Genomic DNA, 25080 nt, shown 5'->3' with positions numbered 1-25080 from the left:
TAAGTTGAGCATTTGAGAGGTCAAGACAAATGGATCAGAGGTTCAAAAGCATCCTCAACTATACATAGTGAGTTTGAGGCCATCATCAGCTATAAAAGGCTCTATCTTGAAAAGGAAAGAAGGGAAAAAGGAAGGAATGAAGGAGAGAAAGAGAAAGAAAGAAAGAAATTAATTTTAAACTATGCTGTATCCGTTACTTTTGTTATTACTATAACAAAGTACCTGACCAAAGCAACTTGAAAAAAAGAAGGTATTTTGGTTCCTAGTTCTAGCATAATGTTATGGTGGCCAGAGTGTAAGGCAACTGATCATATTGCATTAACAGTCAGGATGTAGAGATATGATGTTTGTGCTCAGCTTTCCTTTTTATGCACTCCAGGTCTCCAGCTCAAACAATAGTGCTGCCCACAGTTAGGGTGGAACTTCCCACCTCAATTAACCCACTCTAGAAAATCCCTAACATAAATGCCTAGATTTGTATCCTAGATACCTATAGCTCCAATCAAGAGTATAATCAATATTGAACATTATATGCTAGAGAGACCAAGAATGAGAGTGAGAGACAGAGAGAGAGAGAGAGAGAGAGAGAGAGAGAGAGAGAGAGAGAGATCCATAGATGGAAAGATGGCTCAGCAGTTAAGAGCACCTACTGTTCTTTCAGAGGACCCAAGTTACATTCCCAGCATCCACACTAAGCGGCTCACAAGTGCCTGTAGTGCCTGTATTCAGCTCCATCTGGACTCCTTTGAACTGTCTGGCACTTTCTGACCCCACCTGCCTACATGCAAGGCAGTTGGAAAATGGAAACAGGAGAAAGGGGCTACAGATATGGCTCAGTAGGTAAAATGCTTGTGGTATGAGCATGGAGATCTGAGTTTGCATCTCCAGTATTGAAGAGACAGGTCCCCAGAGTTCACTGGCCAGCTTGTCTGGCCAATCACTGAGCCCCATATTCAGTAAGAGACCCTGTGTGAAAACACAAGGTGGAGAATGACAAATAAAGATGCCTAATGTCAGTCTCTGGCCTCTCCATGCACACATGTAATCCACATGTGTGGAGAACTGCATGTTTGTCATATTGAGCTCTCAGCAAAAACAAAACAAAACAAAACAAACAAACCAAAAAAAAAAAACACACACACACACACACATGTTTTCACCCTGGCCTTCACCTGAAGACAGGGATAGGCAGGATGTTTTTGCCAAGTTCATTTCCTTTTGTTTGTGTGAGGATCACACAGATAGGTGGTCGAGATAAACAACTTTGACTTCTGCATGAACTTCATTGTATCTAGGTGCTTTGCTCTGTAAAAAAGGATTATTAAAATATGTAGTTAAATAGGTAAAAATGTAGTTAAAATAGGTAGTTAAAGTATGTGACAGCTCTACTGGCTGCCCTCTTGAACAGATCCCATGCGTATTGTGTCAGTTTATTAATTTTTCTTTCAGTCCTCACTCCACACTCAAAAACTGTTCAATTCTGCCAACAGGCTCCAGCACACATGTACACAGACACACACACACACACACACACACACACTGAAAAGAAGAGGAAAATGACACACTAGCTGACTAACTCTTTTCACCAGGGTAGCAAAAGTTTTCTTTTTAGAAGACTTGTGCTTTGATCTCACATCCAAAACCAGGTTGTAGGGTCTAGATACAGACAGTCTGAGACACAGAACTAGGCATACTGCTACTGTAAACACAATGAGGTGCTGCTAGCCTAGATGAAGAATGTAAATAGGTATTGGCATGCAATGAGCAATATCTGTTATCCACATTCCCAATAACTAATTCCTGAGTGGTTCTCTAATAGATGAGTTAAGGTATATAAAGCACCTTATTTGATTGGTATCTACTGTTAGCCTTCTTTCCTTCCTTCTTTATTTCTTTTTCATTTTTAAGGCAATAGGGCCTTCTACAGCCAATGATGGCCTCAAAGCCACTATATAGTTGAAAATGCTTTTGAACTTCTGATCCACCTGCCTTGCCTTTTCAGTATTGTCACAGTCAGTGTTCTATGGCTGTGAAGAGACACAATGACCACAGCAACTCTTATAAAGGAAAACATTTAACTGGTGCTTGCTTATAAAATCAGATGTTTAGTTCATTATCAATACGGAAGAAAGCAAGGCAGCACACAGTCACACATGGTGCCAGAAAAGGAGCTCAGAATGCTACACCTGAATCTGCAGACAGCAGGTAAAGAGAGAGACCAGGCCTGGCTTAAGCATGTGAAACCTCAAAGCCAATGCTTTCTCCATCAAGACCACACCCACTTCAACAAGGCCACACCTCCTAATCCTTGTCAAATAGCACCATACCTTAAAGACTGAGAATTTAAATATATGAGTCTATGGGGTCCATTCTTATTAAACCACCACAAGTGCTCAAATTAAAGGCACGAACAACTCTACTCCTGGCTTCTGTAATGCTGGGGAGCAAACCTGGGCCTTGAGCATACTAGAAAAGTACTCAGCCAAAAGCAGTGATGCATGCCTGTAGCCCCAGCACTCTGGGAAGCAGAGGCAGGTGGATCTCTGTGAATTCAAAGCCAGCCTGGTCTACAAAGTGATTCCAGGACAGCCAAGGCTGCACAGAGAAACCCTGTCTAGAAAAACAAAAACAGACAAATACTCTACAAATATTTACACCCCTAACCTTCAGAAAGCTTTAAATAATAGTGATAATTACATTTATTGTCAAAAGCCTTTCCACACATATTTTTGGTTGGTCTTAAACCAATTCTATACAACAGCTTTACTATTCTCATCACAGAGATGAGAAGCCTACAGAGAAGGCGAATCTTCAGGGACTTTCAGGAACAGAAGAGAAATCTAACTATAGTCCCTCTGATGCCTGGGTTCAAAGTGATTGTTCTTTTTATGCCTTCTCAGTTAGCATGGCACAATGACCCTCTACTAAGGTCAGAGAAATCAGAATACTAAGAAATGAACATAGACAGCTAAAGTTGGGAGCCAATGACATATGGGCTGCCACTGCTTGAAATGTTTTTCTTTATTTGAGATGGCCTGAGTGGGCTATGGATTACTGCAACATGCTGAAGAACTTTCTGACAATATAGGTTAACAAAATACAGACCGAGGAGGAGCCAGGGCCAGCTGTGGGAGCCACCCATCTCAGAGCCTCAGGTTATGATGGAGTATTGATGAATATTCTACTGCATACATAGTATGCTGGGCAGAGAGAGGCCCACTTTTTAGTGTTTAGGCAGCCTGCTTCTGGATTGCCTAGCAACCTATGATGTGATCATGTATGACCTGCCTGGTAGTCACACCTGGCAGGCTTTGTTCTGTTGCTCCATATATCAACCTGCCACTTTGTCTCTTTTTTGCCTTCCTCCCTTCTTACTCTCACTCTCCTGTTCTCTCCACTTTCTTTTGGGGCTCTTCCACCCTTCCCCCTATCAGGTCTCATTTTATCCTTCTCTCTCTCTCTCAATCTCCATCAAATAAACCTCTTTCATATAAAATATGTGAGCATTATCGTTTCAGTAATCCTAACATTGGTGCATTGGGCCAGGAAGGGCTCTCTTGGTAGCACTTAGTCTGTTCACACCAGTAACCCTTACTTGAACCATGGTGCCTGCAACACATTTTTCTTCTGTTCGACCTATCGTTAACCACCACTCAAACACATATGCTTTAAACCTACAATTTCTCTCAACTGCCCTGACCTTAGCACTCATACCTGTCCCTCTGCTCGTGGTCACTCAGACTCAGCGTCCTGCCATGTGTTCTAAGCACCCTAGACAAGACAGACACTCACGCTGCTCAGAATCAGCTTGGGAAAACTAAAACTATCATGCCAGACACAGAAACTGCAGCTTCGTACACAGACACAGCGTCCTTCTAAATTATTGCTGTTGGGTAAGCATTTGCTGGGTACCCTGTGTACACACAGATGGCTTTGGTTTACGCGGCTGCCTCAGGACCCATGGCCTGGCCAAGGTTATAAATCTTCCGCCAAATGCCTGCCATGAAAGCCTGGCTTGCAAAGGAAGGTTTTCAGTTGCTGAGGCTTCCAATCAACCATGCCATGAGCACACAGAGAGTGTCTAGGCTCTGTGGTTCACTCCTGTAGTCCCAGCTCTCAGGGAGGCAGAGGCAGGCAGATCTCTGTGAATTCGAGGGCAACCCAGTCTACAAAGAGAGTCCAAGACAGCCAAGACTACATGGAGAAACCATGTTTCAGAAAGAAAGAAAGAAAGAAAGAAAGAAAGAAAGAAAGAAAGAAAGAAAGAAAGAAAGAAAGAAAGAAAGAAAGAAAGAAAGAAAGAAAGAAAAAAGAAAGAAAGAAAGAAAGAAAGAAAGAGTGTCTAACTGGGCTGGGACAGCCATCCCACTAGCAAGCACCTGGTCTCTCTGTGCTGCCATGGTTGCACACTGCACATGGCAAGCCGCCATGTTGCTTTTAGAAAAGAGAAGGTGGTCCATGCGCTCGCCCCTCTCCAACTCCTGCAAAGCTCCAAGCCTTGCCTTCTAAATACTGGCTCTCAAAATATTTCTGACCTTTAAACCCCTACTTCTTTCATCCTCATTTCTGTACACTCTGCTCTTTAAAAAAAAAATCAAAATACTGTAAATTCTTATCTTATTTTCATAAAACTTCTTAAGTCATAACTAACTGTTTATCTCTTTTTAGACTAAAAGCAACAACTCTCATTTTAAACGGTTATGGATTTTTATATAAATTTAAAGTTGTATTTTTACAACATTTTATGTACATGATTCAACCCTGGTTCAAAATAATTTTTATATGATGCTAAACTCTCAAGTTTATAAAGGTCTATTCAAATTAAGCTAATTTAAAATGTATCTCTACCTGCCTATGTCTTTATCAGTTCCTAAATTAATAAATGTTGTTTATCCCACCATAAGCTGCCTATGATCCAGATTTACCACTAGGCTTTCTGTCTAATAGGTTTGATATAATAAATTCAAATATAATTTTAAAATTGCTCTATACTGTTCTACTATATTATTGGTTTTAAAATTCGTAACTCAGGGGTTGCTACTTACAAGTTTTTACCAATACTCTAAGATCTATTAATTTTAGAGGCATTTATTTATTTATGTTAAAACTTAGTCATTATGCTATATCTTCACTATCAAGGCTAAATATGCTTGGTCTTATTGTCTAAATATGATAACATTATTAATCTATAGTACAGCCTTAGACTTGTATAACCTATGGACTACGTTTATGACTTTTAAGGATCCAACTTAATAGGAATAAAACGTGAAGTTCTAATATTGAATGTATAACAAATGCAAGTTAATAATTATCTCATAGATAATCAAGTCCTTTAACATGTTCAAAAATATATTTATAGTCCTAAAAATGCAGACATGGTCTCACTGCTTACTTAATTAAATAGTCCCTGAGTCACCATACAGAAATTGGAAAAAAATAATAAGAGACGAATCTTTCTGATATGACTTATATACAGCAAAAACTATGCTTCAGATCTTGGCTGCTCTGAGGCTGTTGGCATTCCTGAACAAAAATCAGGTCTACAATGCCCCATTCTTCTGGGGTATAGCCAAAACTCAGCTCCACCAGGTGACTATTTCAAATGCAACCAGGAAGGATGCTGGTCCCATGGCTGCCTCAATAAACCACACACTGCCTGCTGGCAGACTGGCTTCTGGAAGTCAAAATGCTCCCATGCAGGCTTGTCCTCTGTGTCCAGCCATGGAGGTTCAACTAGCACAAGAGCCATAGATACTTCCAACCTTCGAGCTCCTTGGTGTGGTGGAGGACAAATGACTCCTAGGTTCAGTGACCTTCACCACGCTCACCCAGCCCAGGGTAACATTGCAGATCTGTTTTGGCCTCACACTGGGGTCCCACGGACATATTGCCAACTTCTGTCTTGGGAGACTTCAGATGCCTTCTCAGTTCTTTTCATATGCAGGAGACCAGGCCTTAAGCCTGAGTCATAGAGTTGCTATTGTCAGGCCTAGACACAACATGCCTTGTTGCCAGACTCAAGAAACAGGCCTCAGCTGTAACCTTTTGCCATCCCTTTAGCTTGAAGGACAATAAATGTTTATAACAGTCTTACCTATTTCTCATTGTAAATACCTAGATACAAAAGCCTAAGAAAAATGTTGTTTGAGGGTCTAAGAAAGTGTTTTAAGGTTGGTAAATACAAGTTACAGATATGTGAGGGTCTAAGAAAGTGTTTTAAGGTTGCTAAAGGCAAGTTATAAAGTTTACAAGGTCTAATGTGATTTAAGGTATGCTAAATAGGTAAAAATGTTTCATATTGCCTCTTGTTGTTGTGCTACTGTTATATTGCCTGTCCAGCACTTTGACCTTTATTAATAGAGCTCTGATTTATTAATCTAACTCTAATACAAAAACATTGCACTATACCACCCGCTATCATGGCTCCATGCTCAAGATTTTAAATCTCCTTTGGTTTGTCTTTTAAGTCTACACTTAAAAGTTTTTTCCTCATTGTGCTAGACTTACATACATATAGTCTCTTCTGCATAGAAAGTAGCCTCTCTTCCACGAAGTGTAATCATACTAAAGGTTAAGATCAAGTGAGCTTTTGTCCCTTTTACTTCGCAAAAGGCTTTTGCCTTTCCAGATCTCACCTTAGAGAGTATTTATATTGTTAACACAGTAGTCTATACCTACTGCCTTTTCTACAACGTATATTTCACTGCAAACTACACTCACAATGCTACTATGTCTAAAGTTTTATCTCATTTGTAACACTTAAAAGGGATTCTTGAAAGATGCAGGAAATCCAACTGAATCTCTCTCTCAAGTTTGTTGGACTCTTAGTTTCCTGCCTGTTCCCTATCTCAGAGGGTGAGATTCCTCCCCTTTCCCTGGTTTTGGGACTTCCTTTTCCTGGCTACTTGATTTCTACATTCGTACAACCAACACTGGCTGATTGGTGAGTCTTCTCTTCTGATTGGCATCAATTCCTGGCTACTAATTGCTACATTCCTATACCCAACACCAGCTGACTGGTGAGTCCTCACTTCCGGTTGGTGCAAGGCTTCCTACCACCCACCAAACTACATACAAACCCTTCATCTAGGACCTTATTCTCCCTTGGGTAAAATTTTTCCTCTACTGGCATGGTTTCTCTCCCTTCCTCTCTCACTCATCTACAAAATCCTAGCTGGGTAAACACTGTCTGCAATGGGCAACTGAGCTCTTGGTCTCTGGCCAATGCTGATGAGCTGTTGGAACAGATTATACCATACTACTCTACTGAGTTAAACCTTGCTCTTGGAATGCCTTGACAGGTCACTGACTCCTGCCTGCCAACATTGGGAATAGTCCATTCATCCATTCCTCCAGATTCTCCTCTGGGATGCCTTCTGGAGAATTTCAGATTTCTATACCTAGTGTCCTCTTTAAGGAACTCTAAGCCTACACACCTCTGTAACCAAAAGTGGCCTTAATTTTTTTAGATGACAGATCCAAAGCAAACCCTTTTTAATTACTGCCAGTGATTGGTTAGATAGAGGTTCCTTCAGGTAAATGGAGGCTCCCACGTTCAAGTCTCTGATCCAAACCTTCCACCTCTGTTTGCTCTCCCAAAAGTTTTATATGTGCACCTATAAGAATTTTCTCCATAATCTACTTGAACTTTGTCTTCTGCATATATATGTGTTTCAGTATCCTGCCAGACCCAGGTGTTTCCTACATCCATGACAGCTCCAAAGCAGCTACCACAGGTGTTCCAGTCTAACCTCACAGAATTCCATCAAGCTGGACTTGTACTTTGCCTCCCAGCCATGGATGTTCTCACAGACCTAGGACAGCATTAAAACTGCCTGTTATTCCTGGACATGGCTAATATTTCAGCCTTTTGACCTCCCTTCAGCAACCCCATTGTCAGCAGGAAATAGTCAGAAGAGAATCTCTGCCCATTATTCACTTATTATTAACAAAAGTTTGGAATGATGTGCTTCAGGCCCAGGGCAAATAGCTCCAGGTTCTCCCAGCATTCCTCATTCCCTACCTGTTGCAGTGCATGGCTGGCAACCCTCTACCCTGAACTTTTCAGGGTAGGGACTTCCCCTCCTCCTCACCATGTAATCTGGACATTTTGGTGCTATTACCTTTTTTCTCTCTCTCTCTCTTCCCCCTTGCATGGGAACCAAGAGCTGCTTCCAATGAACCTATATTTATATATTTTAACTTGCCTTACACAAGAAGCATTCCAAGCTCCTCATGTTTTAATTGTAGAAAAAGGGAGGAATATTAGTATTTGAGCAGCCTGCTTTGGGGTTGCTTGGCAACCTATGATGTCATCATGTGTGGCCCACCAGTTAGTCACACCTGGCAGGTGTGGTTAGGTTGCTCCATAAAAAGACCAACCCTCCACTTTGTCTCTCTCACCCTCTTGCCTTCTTACTATCTCCCCTTTCTCTTTTGAGCCATTCCCCCCTTCCCCCATCATGTCTCACTCTCTCCTTCTCTTTCTCTCTCCATCCAATAAACCTCTTTCATATAATATCTGTTGCGCATCATTGTTTCATTGGTCCTAACACCAGTTCTGTCTTATGTGTTGTCAAAAGCTTTTTTTCTAGAGCCGTGCCTCTCAATCTTCCTAATATTATGATCTTTTAATATAGTTCCTCATGTTGTGGTGACCCCCAAACATAAAATTATTTTTATTGATTCTTCATAACTGTAAATATTGTTACTTTTATAATGTGAAGATCTATGTTTTCCAATGGGCTTAGGCAACCCCTGTGAAAGGGTTGTTTGACTTTCAAAAGCGTTGGGACCCCTAGTTTGAAAACATTTTCTAAAAGGACAAATCCTTTAAGATCTTTATTTTGAATGGTGAGAATTTTCCTATTGTTGTTGAAGCTTTTCCTGACAGAGGACTTCTGAAGGCATTAAGGAAATATCAATGACCATAACTATAAACTTCAGATACACAGGATTCTGTGCAAAAGAATAACAGCATGCGTGACTGCTTGTTCATCCTGATATTCAACTTGCCTGGACTTAGACTCACCATGGAGTCACAGCTCTGAATAAATCTATAAGGGTGTTTTCAAAACAGTTTAACTGAGGAGGAGATCTACCTTGAATGTGAGCAACACCACTTTGTGGGTTGGGGAGAAAGTAAGCACCAGCATTCATCTGCTTCTGCTTCTTGCCTGCGGATATAATGTGACCAGGTGCCTCATGTTCCTGTTGCCATGTTGCTCCTATTTTGACGGACTGTATCCCTTCAAACTGGAAGCCAAAATAAACTTTTCCTTTCTGAAGTAGTTTTTTTTGTTGTTGTTGTTATTTAGTATTTTTTTATAAAAATGAGAAAAGTAACCAATATAGCATGTCTTCTCAAAGTCACACTGTAGCACCAACTAAAAATTTCATCCAAGTGTGTTCCATTCCCCAGGGAAGTGCATTTTTCTTTGACTTACTACTTATAATTAATTAGAGCTAGGGTTAAACAAAGGTCAATGTTGACTTGTAGTCTGAGAAGTAACAAATAATTTTTGTACAGTACAGTTACAAATTACCTCTATTTGTTTAAAAATAATAATCCTAAAGGATGAGGTTTTATTTTGTGTGGGACATAAAAGGTTTTAGTATCTATGTTGGCAATCATACTTCAACATTTTCCTCACTAACTATGCATCAGCTTCTCCTACATGATGGTTTCTACATTATTAGATTAAATGTGGCTGTTATGTATGCTCACCATATATTTATATCAAGGTCACATTCCTAGCTTTTTAAAATTTCTGTTGTCAGTGTCTTAGCTGTTCTTTCAGAGAAAACCAACTGCAGTTTATGGATCATAGCAATGTGCAGATTATAAAGCAGAAAGAAGAGAATCCCACTGGGGTTGTATGAGCTATTTAACTTGATCTTGCCTTCAGCTGTTCATAAACACCCTCTTGAAGCTATTCTGCATGGTGTGTTAGTATTGGAATAAGGAACAAAATCAAAATAAACAAAACAATGCCAAATAAATAAGCCCTATGCAAATAAATGAATGAACATAGAAATCATACAGTTTTAGAAATGAAATGGCATGTGGTTATGGTGGCCACCCAGGGAGCATCCTTCTTGCTTCTAAATTCTGTATCTCTGCAGGTACTTGCTTTCTTTCCAAGCTCAGAATATATTTTCAAGACCATGTCCATGGGTGGAATTTCTGCTGCAAAGGAAAACAAGCTTCATCGAGTATCAAGTATTTTTTATCCTAATCTCCAGAATAATCACTTTTGCTGCCAGAGCACAGTAGGCAATGGATATGGCCCAGAAGCCAGTGCATATCTCATGAATGTCAACTTCAAACCCCCTTGCTGGGCCTACTCAAAGCTGTTTGGATGTTCCAGGTTCTAGAAAGATTTGGTGAAATCTTACAAATTTGTTCACTTATTTATTTGGCAAAGTGTGTTTTTTGTTTGTTTGTTTGTTTGTTTATTGAGACAGGCTCTCACTATGGGTGAGCTCCAGGTTCAGGGAAATACATATCTCAAAGCAACAAATAATAATAAAGTGGAGAGAATTTGAGGAGGAGGCCTGACATCAGTCTCTGCCTTCCACATACATATAAAAATACAAAGAGGAACAACACGATCCATACACCACATTTGTACAAAATAAAATAAATACTAAAGGCTGTGGGAGATATACATTGGTATAAAGCCTTATCTAACATGCACACAGTATACCCAATAGTACAAAAATATCGTACTTTATATGTGTAGAGAAATAGTAGCAAATCATATGTATTGGAGAATCTTTAAATTGTATCTGTTTTAAAGGAATAGGTTCACAGTTAGCTCCTTGATATTCTCATCACTAGCCCACTAATACGGTGATCTTATTTCAAAACAAAACAAAACAAAAACAAAAACCAAAAAAAAAAAACAAAACAAAACAAAACTGTTAGTTGGTGCATCAGTCTGCACAGGACCACCTGGGCTTAGTTATTTTTTGTTTGTTTTTCTGTTTTGTTTTGTTTTGTTTTTTCTTTGTTGGTCTCCTTGTGGGGCTCCTGTCCCCTCTGTGTCCTTCTATCCCTACCCCCTTCTTCCATAAGACTCCCTCCACTCTGCCCAAAATTTGGCTGTGAGTCTCAGCATCTGCTTCAATCCCTTGTTGGATGGAACCTTTCAGAGGACCCTCTATAGTAAGTTCCCATCCTGTTCCCTCTTTTCCATCCCTTCTGGTGTCTATCCTGTTTGCCATTCTGAATGAGATTTAAGCATCCTCCCCAAGGTCCTCCTTGTTGTTTATCTTCTTTGGGCCTGTAGATTTTAGTATGGTAATCTTATATTATATAGCTAATATCATCTTAAATGTGAGTATATACCATGTGTGTCTTAGATTGGCCAGCCTCACATTACTTCTTCCAGAGAACACTCAGTGTTCAGTAGAGACTCTATCTCAAAAAAAAAAAAAAAAAAAGCAGAGAACAACCAAAAACGCCATTCTGAGGTTGACTTCTGACCTTCACAGGTGTGCAAACAGGTATTCATATGAACATGCATGTGTACATGCATCACTCACACACACATGAACAGTCTCACCAAGATGAGTGCCATAGATACAGCACCTGCCATAAAGAGTTTTGTGTAAGTTCAAGCATGACTAGGTTTGAACACTGCTTCTTTTGTGTGTTGTCACATTGTGGAAATGGGGGTCACTGCTATACACAAGAAAAGAAAATGGGATGAATGCATGGTCTCTAGGGTGTGGGGCCTGGTCTATAAAGAGAAATTCTGGGGGCTGGAAAGATGGCTCAAAAGTCAAGAATGCATCTCGGGTTAGTTCAGTTCTTTGTACCCACAACTGTTGACTCACTACTTGTTACTTCACCTCCAGGTTGGAGGGATCCTCTCTCTCTCTCTCTCTCTCTCTCTCTCTCTCTCTCTCTCTCTCACACACACACACACACACACACACACACACACACAGATGAAGCACACATAAACAGAAAAATAAAAATACAAGTAAGTCAAAAGAAATCCCACTGCCTCTCTGGTCATAGCAGTGGAAAATTACCCTAGCTATCTATGCTGCAATAAAACAGCTCTGGGAGTGCCGTGTTTGGGCAAATTTCATCAGAAGGTGTGCTCAGGGAATACCAGTGCCTCTAAAATTAGTCTAAGACAAACATCGCAGGATCAGAAGAGTAAATCTAGTGCAATAAACACTACAGAACAAACAACCTGAACTCAACAGAAAACGGGATTGCATGCTGTGTCCCTTCCTTCTCCAAGAAGTGCCTACTGACTGAGAGTGTATGGAATGTTTCTATATCTTCTCTCTGCCATAGGTAGACATTTGAAAGGCCAAATCAAAGTGTCTACAGTTCGCAGCTACAATTTCTTACAACCAAAAAGCTAAAATCAGCGACAACAAAGAAAGGTCTGTAATTTAAGATCATTTCAATAAATTTTCTTCAATGCACTCATCACCGAAACAAGTAAAGATGTATGAATCATGAGAGTCATCATGACTCTTTTACAAACCCACACAGAAGGGGCAGGGAGCAGGCAGATTTGTTGGTCAGTTGTTTTAAGATAGAATCTTCGGCATCCCAGGCTGGCCTTGAACTCTCTATTTAGCCTAGGATAACAAGACTTTCTGATGTTCTTTCCCTCCCTGCTGGAGAGACTCAGGCTATAGAAGCAATAGTTCCTGCTTTATACTTACGGTTGTAAAGTAATTTATAGAGACTGGAAAGATGGTTGTCGCCACAAGCACCTATTGCTCTTTCAGAGGACCAGAGTTCAGTTCCCAGTACTCAAAGAGGACAGATTCCAGGGGATCTGATTCCATCTTCTCACCTTGGATGAGGGCATTGCATACACATGGGCATACAGTTAAAAGCAAATAACATATATAACTAAAATCTGTAAAATTAAAATTCTAGTTGGGTATGCTTATGCACACTCTTAACACTTACGTAATCCTAACACTTCACTGTCAGAAATTCAAGGCTGGACTAGTCTACACACTTAGGCTCAGACTAGCCAGGCCTGGCTAGTAAAGCCCTGTTTCAAAACCATCACAATGAAAACAGGCCAGGAAGATGGATCAGCTGGTAAAAGTGCTTATTGTCAAGCCAAACAATCTGAGTTTGATCCTAGAAAGCTATATGGTATAAGGAGAGGACTGACTCCTGTAAGCTGACCTAGGACTCACGCACACACACATACACATACACAGAGAGAGAGAGAGCTAATTATATTTTTATTATAATTTTATTTTTAATTTATTTATAAATTTAATATAATTCATTCACTTTGCACCCCAGCTCCTTCCCTCTTCCCCTCCCAATGTCACCCTCCTTCTTTCTTCTCCTCCCAAGACCTCCCCTAGTCCACTAATAGGGGAGTTCCTCCTCCCCTTCCATCTGACCCTAGCTTATCAGGTTTCATCAGGACTGTCTATATAGTCTTCCTCTGTAACCTGGTAAGGCTGTCCCCTACCTCAGAGAGAGGTGATCAAAGGGCCAGCCACTAAGTTCCTGTCAGAGACAGTCCCTCTTCTTCTTACTAGGGAACCCACTTGGACACTGAGCTGCCATGGGCTACATCTGTGCAGGGATTCTAGATTATCTCCAAGAATGATCCTTGGTTGGAGTATCAGTCTAAGAAAAGGTCCCTGGGTCCAGATTTTTTGGTTCTGTTTCTCTCCTTGTGGAGCTCCTGTTACCTCCAGATCTTTTTATCTCCCCCTTCTTTAATAAGATTCCTTGAACTCTGCCCAAAGTTTGGCTATGAGTCTCAGCATCTGCTTTAATACCCTGTTAGGTAGAGTCTTTCAGAGGCCCTATGTGGTGGCTCCTGTCCTGTTCCCTGTTTTCTCCCTTTTCTGATGTCTATCCCATTTGTTTTTCTGAATGAGGATTGGGCATCTTACCCAGGATCATCCTTCTTGATTAGCTTCCTTAGGTGGACAGATTTTAGTATGTTTATCCTATATTATATGTCTAATATCCATTTATAAATAAGTATATACCATGTGTGTCTTTCTGCTTCTGGGATACCTCACTCAGGATGATCTTTTTTAGATCCCACCATTTGCCTGCAAATTTCATGAATTCCTTGTTTTTAATTGCTGAGTAGTATTCCATTGTGTAAATGTACCACAATTTCTGTATCCATTCCTCAGTTGAGGGGCATCTGGCTTGTTTCCAGATTCTGGCTCTTACAAATAAAGCTGCTACAAACATGGTTGAGGAAATGTCCTTGTTATATACTTGAGCATATCTTGGGTATATGCCTAGGAGCGGTATAGCTGGATCTTGAGGAAGCGCTATTCCTAGTTGTCTGAGAAAGCACCTGATTGCTTTCCAAAGTGGTTGTACAAGTTTACATTCCTACCAGCAATGGAGGAGGGTTCCCTTTTCTCCACATCCTCTCCAGCATGTGTTGTCATTGAGTTTTTTATTTTAGCCCTTCTGATGGGTATAAGGTGAGAGCTAACTTTAAATGTTTGAGTAAATGTCTAGCCAGGTGTGGTGTCACATGCGTTTAATCCCAGAACTCAGGAAGCAGAGGCAGGTGGATCTCTGAAAGGTTGAGACCATCCTCTCTATACAGTGAGCTCCAGGGCAGCCAGCACTACAAGGTGAGACTGGCTGAAAAATAAAAATTAAATACAATGAAAAAGTAAATTTCCTTCTAGTCTATGAATTGGCCTCAAGATATACATTGAATAGCTTGGCCTCATGACATTGTACATTTGCTCTTTAAGGATTCTTCTTCCCCCTTTTCTTTCTTAATTTCCTCCAGGATGCTATGTTTTATTGTTAGGCCACCTTTGATCATGTTGTGACATAGGCTTGCATTCTTGAGAGCAATACCCCCCAGCTAGGGAAGGGCCAGGGAAAGGTCAAGGCAGAGGAAGCACAGATGTCTGAGATCTGAGAGCCTGTGTGGAGCCTTTAGCTGCTTTACAGCTGCTGCTTTCCCTGACTTCCTCCTTTCTTGACAAAGCTTTAATGTCACAGTGTTCCTGTGAAAGGCACAATAGAACACAATCGAATTATCTAAAGAGGAGCCAACTGATGTTCCTGTCTGCCATCCAGTATGGACGAGAATGTGGCCATGTCTTTAAACCTTCTGCATCCTTCTGTATTTCACTTTGGTTAACATCTCCTGAAGGAGTGGAGGACTGGGAGGGGTTCAACAGCAGTGTCATTTTATGGACTATAATGGCTGTCCAGTGAATGAAATTCAGATTGTTCTTACTAATCTTCCTCCAAATACATGCTTGGGAAGATTAACTTATGGAGTCAAAAAGATTTTCCAGTTAATAGACTTGACCTATCAGATCAATAGTTAGGTATAGTTTACAAACGTCATAAAAGAAGTTTGAGGCTAAAGGCTTATTTTAACTTTGTGCTACTAATAAAAGACATATCTGAATGAGGCCTTTGGAGAAAATTAATTCTGTGACTTTGGAAAAAATTACTACAGCTGTGGCTGTGAGACCAATGAATATGCATGTGGTTATAGTCAAAAGGAATTAGTGACAAGAAAGGTGCCTACTATCCCAGCCACTCAGTAACCTGAGAGATGAGGATCAGCATGAATTTGAAGGGAGGCTGAGCTATGTGAGACTGGCTCAGAAGATGAAAGGAGGAAAATGCTAAAGAGAAGGGGGATAAGAATTGTGGGAGGGGAAGAAAAGAAAGCAGAAGAGGAACAAGGGGAAAAAAAGAAGAAGCAGAGGAGAAAAAGAGGGAGAAAAAGAAGAGAAGTGGAGGAGGAAAAAGAAAAGGAATAAAAAGCACATGGCTTAAGAGGTTTCATTGAAATTGATCAGAATATAGATTTTGTTGTTGTTTTTTTTATTATTATTACTACTTACGTTTCCAAAGTCATGACTTGAAGATAGTCAGTACTTAAAATCAAAATAAATAAATAGAAGCTGAGGGGGCCAATAAGGGAATTCAAACAAACACAAAAACTTAGCTATTTAAAATTGACACAGGAAGTTGATGATTTCACATTCACAGGCTAAAACACCCTAGGAAGTGAGACTATATCATTCACTGAAGGTGAACCTGAGAAAACATTTGTCAAGCACCTAGAACAATCCTGGCCACACAGCTTTGGTTTCCTTTAAAGCTCTTCCCCATAAAGACAGGAAATCCGGAAGTCTGTTTTCGGTCTGGTGGTCAACCTTAGGATTCATGAAAATGGCCTCGGCTAGGCCCATGTTACTTAGAAGCACAGATGAGCCAATTATAGCTCCTGCTTTTGTACAGCCTACAAGCAGAAAATGAATTTGACCTTTGAAATAATGAAAAACAAAATCAAAGCAAAAATACCACTTTATAGGACATGAAAGCTAGTTGAAATTCAAATCTGAGTGCCAGGAAATGCACTTTATTTGGACCGTAACCAGTATTTCTATATTTCCATACTGTTTGTGGCTGCTTTGAGGCTCCCAGGGTACAGTCAAGTAGTTATGACAGGAAAAAAAATATATGTTATACACACACACACACACACACACACACAAATATACATATCCTCAGGAAAACAAAAAAAAAAAATTACCTACCTTTATGGACATACTTCGTCAATTTCTATTTTAAGAGGCAAAAACTAAATTACTGTTAGGGTATTAGCAGGAAAACATGAGAAAAAAGAGAAAGTAGAAAGCTCTGTCCAGAATTAATTCTTCTAGCTGTGGATGTGGTGGTGTGTGCCTGTAATCCCAGCACAGACTGCTGAGGACAGCCTGGGTTACATAGTGAGGTATTTCTTTTTCCCTCTCAAATAAACAACAGAAGCCATGACCCACTCCACATAAAACCCAGAAGTCAGTCTTCTCACATGGCCCCTTGAACCTCTCTGGCACACCTCTACCTCTTCCAGGCCACCCTGGCCCTACCTGATCAGAAAACGGACACTCATTAAAATATTGCCATTCACCCTGATGTTCATTCTGAAAGGATCTCAGAAGTGTCTTGAAATTCTAGAAAGGGTTACAATTAGCTCTTATTTTAGATGATCAGAGTTACCTAGGTTACACAAAAAATCTAAAATAGCTGGAATACTCTTATTAATGTAAAACAAATGTATACAGAGGAGGAGCCATCACTTTTCAGAAGAAAGCAAAATGGTCTTTTGGATGGACAGGCCACCACACACACACACACACACACACACACACACACACACAAAATAGGCAACCTGATCGATACCTTTTATCTTCTCAAATTCATTCTGTTTTTTTAATTTTTAAAATTTTAGGTGTTTTATGTAAATATATTAACTATGCATAATAATAGGTTTCATTATGATATTTTCATACGGGTACATATTTTGATTATATTCATCACCTTGTCCCTTTATTTATTTATTTATTCATCTTTTTTGTCCCTTTCCCACTCCCCTTAATCTCTTTCTTATTCCTGGTGAAACCTGGTTGTACTTTCACATCTGAGAGAGACAGAGAGAAAGAGACAGAGAGAGACCCAGTGAGTTCCATTTTAACACATAAAATTATGGGTGAGAGTTTATTTACATTATTCTATTTCTTCTAAAATAAAGTTGAGAGCTAGGAATGGAGATCTCAGTGGTGGTGGGGAGCTTGCTTGCTAAGCAAGAGGTCCTAGATTCCATTTCCAGAACTGAAAAACAAAAATAGTTAAAATCAAAGCCAAAGGAAAGCTAACATTGTTAAAAGTTTCAATTATTTGTTGATTTCAAGGTGGGGTGTGCATCTACTGGGGTCAGAGGACAAACTGAGATAGCTGAGGTCTTCTCCTTTCATCATGTTGGTTCTGGGGATCCAACCCAGGTTGACAGACTTAGTAGCCAACACCTTTCCCTTCTACGTGATCTCATTGGCCTGAGATTATTTTCTGTTTGAGAGATGATCTTGTTACGCAGCCCAAGCTACCTTTGAACTTGCAATTGTCTGGTTTCATCTCCCCCTGCCCAGTGTTGCTATTACAAGTCTGAATTACATTTAATGAAGATGAAGTCTTACTCTTCTTTATCCTTAATAGTTTTAGACTTTTGAGACAGGATTTTAAGTTAGCCTCACACTCACTATGTAGCTTAGGCTGGCCTTTAACTTCTGATTCACCTATCTCAACCTCTTGAGTGATGACTCTGCATTTGTTTGCCCCTCTGCCTATTTAAAGTCTTAAGAGTAAAGTCTTACAAAGTTGTTTAGACTGTTACAATTCAACTGCAGTAATAGAGATATGCAGAGGTTTTGTACATTTCCACAGGATCTAGTCTGATCCTTTTGGCAGCAAAATCCTAAGGCTCAAAGCATTTCTAAATGAATATTCTTAAATTCAGAGGCCTCTTGAAACAGAGAATCACAAAAAAGCAAAAAACAACAAACAAACAAACAAACAAACAAACAAACAAAACCTCTGTGGAAGATAGGAAGCCCTATCCAACTATGACCTAAAGGAAATGACCCTGAAGCCAAGCATAGCTGTGCACACCTATAATTCTAGTATTCAAGAGACCAAGGCAGGAGGAACACTGCAAGTTCCAGGCCATCTAGGGCTGCAACAGCAGATTTTGTCCCCTATGGAAGGGGATCCATACAGTTTTGCTATGTTCTGCTTTGTGAGGCATTTGGGAAGGAAATAGATTCAAGACATAGTTTCATTCTTAGCCCAGACTGGCCTCAAATTCACAAGGTAGCTAAAGGTGACTTCAAACTTGTAATTATGCCTCAGGCTCCTGATGTTTTTAAAATAATAGAAATTAACACAATATATTACTCACCTGTAATCACATTGGGGAGAGACAGGAGGATTGCCTTCAGTTCAAAGCTAGCTAGCTTAATGAGCTCAAGCCAGTTTATTCAAAAGAATGAGGCATTGTCTCCAAAAATGGACTAATGGTAACAATAAAAAAAATAATAATAAAGTAAGGGAACAGTTGAAGGTCTCCTATTATCTAGACAATGATCCAAGTTTTAAATTATTTCATTTCCACAGCAGTCTAAGATGATAGAGCTCATTAAGTCCAAGGATGGTGAAACTACCACAAAGAGGTTAAAGAATCCTCACAAAAGCCATTGCTCAGGAAACAACTCAAATAAGGGAAGATAGCAAACACATTCCTTCTTCTTTCTAGTAAAAAAATAATAATAGATGTCATTGTAGATCCCTTCCAGTAGAGCTAATCTGTGTTCTAGGGGTTTAGCTAGATCTACTTAAAATAATTCTAAGAAATGAACTTTATTATTTTTTAATTTTTTGAGAATTTTATTTACACATAAAAATGTGTATGATTGTTCACCTGCATGTGTTCCAAGTGCCCACAAAAACCCCTTAACCACTGTGCCATGTCTTCGGCACCCCAAAAAGATGAACTTAAAAAAAAAAAGAATGCTTTTGCCAGAACCTATTTAAACATGCCATCACATTTTGATTGTGGAGAGCTATAACTTCATGGGCTCAAGAAAAAACGAGTGCCTTGCTAATAAGTCTCAACCCTACACTACCCTTTCCAGTATAAGGAGGGGGCAGAGGGCCCAGACTGTTCCTATGATAAGAGTAAATAGGCCTTGAAATCAGGATGGAGTCATAATGTGGCCAAAAATATCATGAGGGACTTCATATCTTTTGCATCTTCTGGCTTGCCACCAACCTTTAGCAAATGTTCAACAGTGTTGTTTTTAAAAAGAAATCTAACTGAGAGTAGCCCTTTCCCTGGTGTGCCCTTCATTCAAACAGTCTAAAAACACTTGCTGTGAACAGCTGGGTGGAGGAGCTGGCCACTTCTGTATTTGTTCTTTGTTGCAAGTGGCTATAAGAAGTCTCCTAGTATACAGATCCTCTGGGAAAATTTTAGCCCAGCACTCCTGTCCAGAGGCCTTCCACTAAAGCAGCTTAGCTGTGACAGGATTATGCCGTGCTTCAAGGAGACTTTATAAACGGCAGTCAACAATTTAGCTTCATGAATCAATTTGAAGTACGGCCATGTCAGGAAATAGGCTGGTTGGATATCAAGAGCAGAGGGGCTTGTTCTTACTTTTCTACAGAAAGAAGAATGGAAAGAGAACACTAGGGAGCCATGGAGAGAAGGAGTACATTGGGCCAGTATGACAGCTCAATGGATACAAGCAGCTGGGGATATGAACCCATGGTGGAAGGAGTTATCTAAAAATTTTCTGACCTCCACACTCACCATGGATTGCATGTGACTGCTTTCACACATACACATCAAATAACGCACACACACACACACACACTGCTTTTTTTTAAAGAAACAGAATATTTTCTAATAGCTTCATCCTCTGTCTCCTCCTTTTGTTTTTGCTACTGCAATTACTTTATATTCCAGATGATTCTCCTGTCTCTGCCTCCCATCTCAGTATAGGAGTGCTAGGATGACAGACAGGGGCTACCACTTCTGGCTTCCTATGTGGGTACATTTTAGGGATTGGATTTGTGTTTAGGTTTTTTGAGCTAACACTTTCACACACTGAACCATCTACCAGCCCTGCACTTCTTTTGAGACACAATCTCACTATGTAAGTTCTTAAGGGTTTGTTGTTATTATTTTGCTCCTTTTCTTTCTTTCTTTCTTTCTTTCTTTCTTTCTTTCTTTCTTTCTTTCTTTTATTTTTCTTCTTTCCTTCTTTCTTTTGTTCTTTCTATTTTTGTTGTTGGTGGTGGTGTTGCTTTGAGAAAGTTTGCTTTTGCGTTCTGATCTGGAACTTGCTAAACCAATTATCTATGTGCAGGTAAGAACAGACACTCCTGAACAAGCCCACTCATGGAGTGTAATGAACCAGATCAAACCTATGAAGCAAGACTGTTTCACCTTCAGGGTACCAGTGACTTGGGTCTGTGGTTAAGTGGTTTTCATGGGTACTGCATGTACTTGGTGGATAGACATATACACAGGTAAACACTCATACAAATAAAATAAAAAATCAAATAAAATATCAAAAAATTTAAAAACAATAAACATCATCTCTTGGAACTACATTTTTACTTTAGATTTAACTGGATACTGCTAAACCCATAGAACACTGATTAGTTCTACTGGGAAAAATCTGCAAGGAAATCTAATAATTTTTACAGAAAGTAGAAGGAATATGTTTGCTATCTTTCATTATTTAGGCTATTTGCTGAGCAATGGCTTTGAGGTGGGGTGGGTCTTTTCTCAAGCTAACAGGCATAGACACAGTAAATTCACCAGTGGAAACTATCTGGATTTGGTCAATCATAAGTGTTTTTAAATATACTTGAGTTATTTTGCGCCTACTTATATGTGCAATGCTTCCACTTCCACTTTGAATGGCAGACATACAGTTTTTTTCTCTTCTTCCCAATTTAGAATTTGGTTTAGAATTTAAAATTTATTATTCAGGGTCCAGGATGGACAGAAAAAGATAATATCAATGCTTGCTGTTGTTGTTGCATCTGTGTGTATGTGTGTGGTGTGTTTGTGTGTGTGTGTTTTCAAGACAGGGTCTTGTGTGTCTCAGGCTGGCCTCAAAAATTTGTAGCTGATGATGATCTTTAACTTGAACCTTCTGTTTTCATCTCCCAGATACTGAGATTATAAACTTACTCACTCAGTTCTGCCCAAAGACATTATAATTGGGGGGGGAGGAGCTAGGAAGATAGCTCACTGGATAAAGTACTTGTTGAGTAAACATAAGGACCTAAGTTATGATCATGAGTACCCCCCCCAAAACTAAGATGCTGTGCTGGTGTCCATAACTCCAATGATGGGGGAAAGAAATAGGTGGAGGCAAGAACTCACTGGCCAGTCAATCTAGTCAAAATACCAAGCTCAAAGACCAAGAAGAGAGTCTCTCTCTCTCTCTCTCTCTCTCTCTCTCTCTCTCTCTCTCTCTCTCGCGCGCGCGCGCGCTCTCTCTCTTTCAAAAACCAATCAATCAATCAACCTAGAAATTGAAGTCATATTTAGATACATACTTAGTTGGAGTCCAGTCAGGGCTATGATGGAAGACCTTGTTTCAAAATAAAAAAAAAAAATTAAAAAAAAACCCCACAAAATCCAACAAACATTTTCAAAGCACCGATGTACTCCTGTAATACATTGAAAATAGGGACTCAACAGATGCATTGTTCATAATACCCAAGGGATAAAAACATAATCTAAATATCCATCAATAGATGAGTGAATAAATAGACATGATATATATTCTTATAGTTGAAGATTACTCAGCCATCAAAAGGAAACAAGTACTAGTACACAATATAATATGGATAAGTTTTGAAAATGTGACGCTATGGTGAAAGAAGCCAGTCATTATAGGTCTCACATACTACATGATTTCATCTACATGAAATTTCTACAATATACAAATTCACAGAAACAGACAGCAGATTGGTAGTCACCAGAATCTATGAGCAGGATTAAAGACTAAATTTTGTTTTCCCTTTAGAATGTGGACATCATCACAAGCAACATGAAATGATTGTGCCTGGCTGTGTTACAATAAAACTTTATTTGTGAATACTGGCATTTGACTTTGATATAATTTTAGAATGTCATAAAATATTCATCTTCTGTATTCTCATTTTAAAAAAATAAAGCTTTGAAAAAATATTAAGAACAGTATGAAAAAACTATACAAATATAAGCAGTCAGGTGAGATTTAGTGTGAGACCAGAGTTTACTGGGCCCTGTCCTTACTGGAAGGTGGACCATTAAGGGTGGCAGTGTAGAGAGAAAAAGTGAAAAAAACTATTTTTACTTAAAATGTAGAGTGGAAGATGAGGGGAAAAGGATGCACATACAGTATTCAACTTGTTTCCCAGGGTTAGTCTACATGGGGAGCTCTGCAAATTCCTATTCTCTGTAGACTGAAGTAACAGCTCCAATGTAAAAGAACTTATCAGCCCATGGCACTGTGGAATGCTTTTGAAAGCACACTGGACTCCTAAGCGCTCATACGAACAAGTCAGACAGTTACAAAAGGGAGAAGTATCAGGAATACCCCGAACTCTTTCTTTTAAGGTTTATTTATTTTATTTTATTTTATGTGGATCTGTGTTTTGTCTACATGTATGCCTGTGCAGCACTTGTGTGCCTGGTGCATAGAGATTAGAAGGAGTCTTATTCTCTTGCAAGTGAAGCTGTAAGTGGTTGGAAGTAACCACATGGTAGCTGGAAAGTGAACCGAGATCCTATGCAAGGGCAGCAAGTGCTCTTAACTGCTGAGTAAGCACTTTCAACTTCTGTACCATCTCTCTAGCCCCTGACTTCTTTTTAATTTCAGAATGTGAGGTGATTGGAAATTAACTACAAGAAGTTCCATATTTCATTACCATTTAAAACCATTGGCTTGAAGAGCTTCTGTATAAGTCATTCCGTGGCGAACTAGGTGCCAACCTTCTTGCTATAAGAATGATGAAGATGTGGCAACATGAGATCAAAGCAAGAACTGCATTGGTCCCATTTCGCTTCACTTAATTTACTCTCATTTAATTTTTAAAAATTTTACTGATGTTTTTTGTTGGAGAAGGCCTCAAGTAGAGCAGACTACAGATTGGCCTTGAACTCTTGAGCCTTCTGTCTCTATCTCGTGGGTGCTGGGATTATAGGTGTGTGCCACCAAGGCTAAAGCTGGCTTCTTTCTCTTGAATGTAATTAAATCCAAATCTGAGTGTGACTCTAGTGTGTGATGGAATGGGTTAATAAAACACTTTGCTTCTCAACTTATAGCTTATGAAAGTAAATGAACACATTCAAGATTAAAAATGTAAAAGATTGAAATTACTTTGATAATATATTTTTTTCAATCTCTTAAAGAGCAAGGATTTTGAAATTTTAATTTTATTCACAGGCATAAGAAGCCACAAGGAAATAAAATGTCATTAATATTTAACTCCAAATATTTAAGTTGATAACATGTATCTGGTCTTTTTTGGCTTTTGAGTTTGGATGAGGTCTCATGTTGACTATGCTGGCCTCAAACTGGCTATGTAGCCAAGTCTGACCCTGAACTCCTGATCCTCCTGTTTGGCCTCCTGAGTGATGGAATTAGATGCCTAGACCATGATATTTAGCTTCAATTCTTTTTAAAGTGTATAATTTCAGGGTGCAGTGGTACATACTTTTAATCCCAGTACTTGGGAAGGAAAGGCCTGTAAGTCGAGGCCAAGGTGATCTACATAGCAACTTCCAGGACAGCCAGGACTACATAGAGAGATCCTGTTTCAAAAAACCAAAATAAATGAAAAAAATGTTACACTATATTGGCAGATACATGCAAACCTCATGACAGCTAACTTCAGAACATTTTCTTCACTAGCAAAGAAACCCATACCTGTTAATAGTCACCATCCCCTCTGTTAGTATTTTCTGGGTTGCCTTGCAGCCTATGATGTCATCATGTGTCCCCCACCAGGAAGTCACACCTGGCATGCATGGTTCAGATGCTCCATAAAAGGACCAACCCACCGATTTGTTGCTCTCTTGCCTTCTTGCTCTTGCTCTCTTGCTCTTTCCCTCTCTCTGTCCGGGTGCCCCTTTCCCCTACCTTTGTCTTTCTCTCCCTCTCCTTCTCTCTCTCACCCTGACTGGAGTTGGTCACTGTGACCCCTTCCCCTTCCCTGAATAAAACCTCCCACATGGAACCAGTCACCGGAAAGTAATTTATGAACCCACAATATAACTCTGCTACACAATCCAATCAATAGTGCGTTGGCCAAATAGGCACTTTCAACGCCAACACTGCCACTAGAGCTGCTGGAAACCTATTTCATTTCAAATCCGCCTTCAACCCACTTTCCGGCAACCAAATCACTACCTCCTACATGCAACACCAGCTAGATTGATGAGTTCACCTTGGTCAGCATAAACGCCTCTCATGTTTGGGGATGATTGACAGTTGAACTTCCAGCAACTTCCTGGGACATTTTGAGAAAGAGGAACTCCCAACCACGGCCTTCAGTGGCTATGGTTGACCCTTTTTTGCTAACCTCCATGTAAGGGTTCTTTTTTCCTTGGGTGAGATTTTTTTCCCTCTACCAGCACGGATTGCCCCTCCTGCCCTTTTGCTGGTCTAGGAAAATCCTAGTGCTAGGTAAATTGTGTTTTCTATGGG

Source organism: Meriones unguiculatus, chromosome X, assembly GCF_030254825.1.
Source record: "Meriones unguiculatus strain TT.TT164.6M chromosome X, Bangor_MerUng_6.1, whole genome shotgun sequence".
In the NCBI taxonomy this organism is placed as follows: domain Eukaryota; kingdom Metazoa; phylum Chordata; class Mammalia; order Rodentia; family Muridae; genus Meriones; species Meriones unguiculatus.
Note: the sequence above shows the minus strand (reverse complement) of the source record.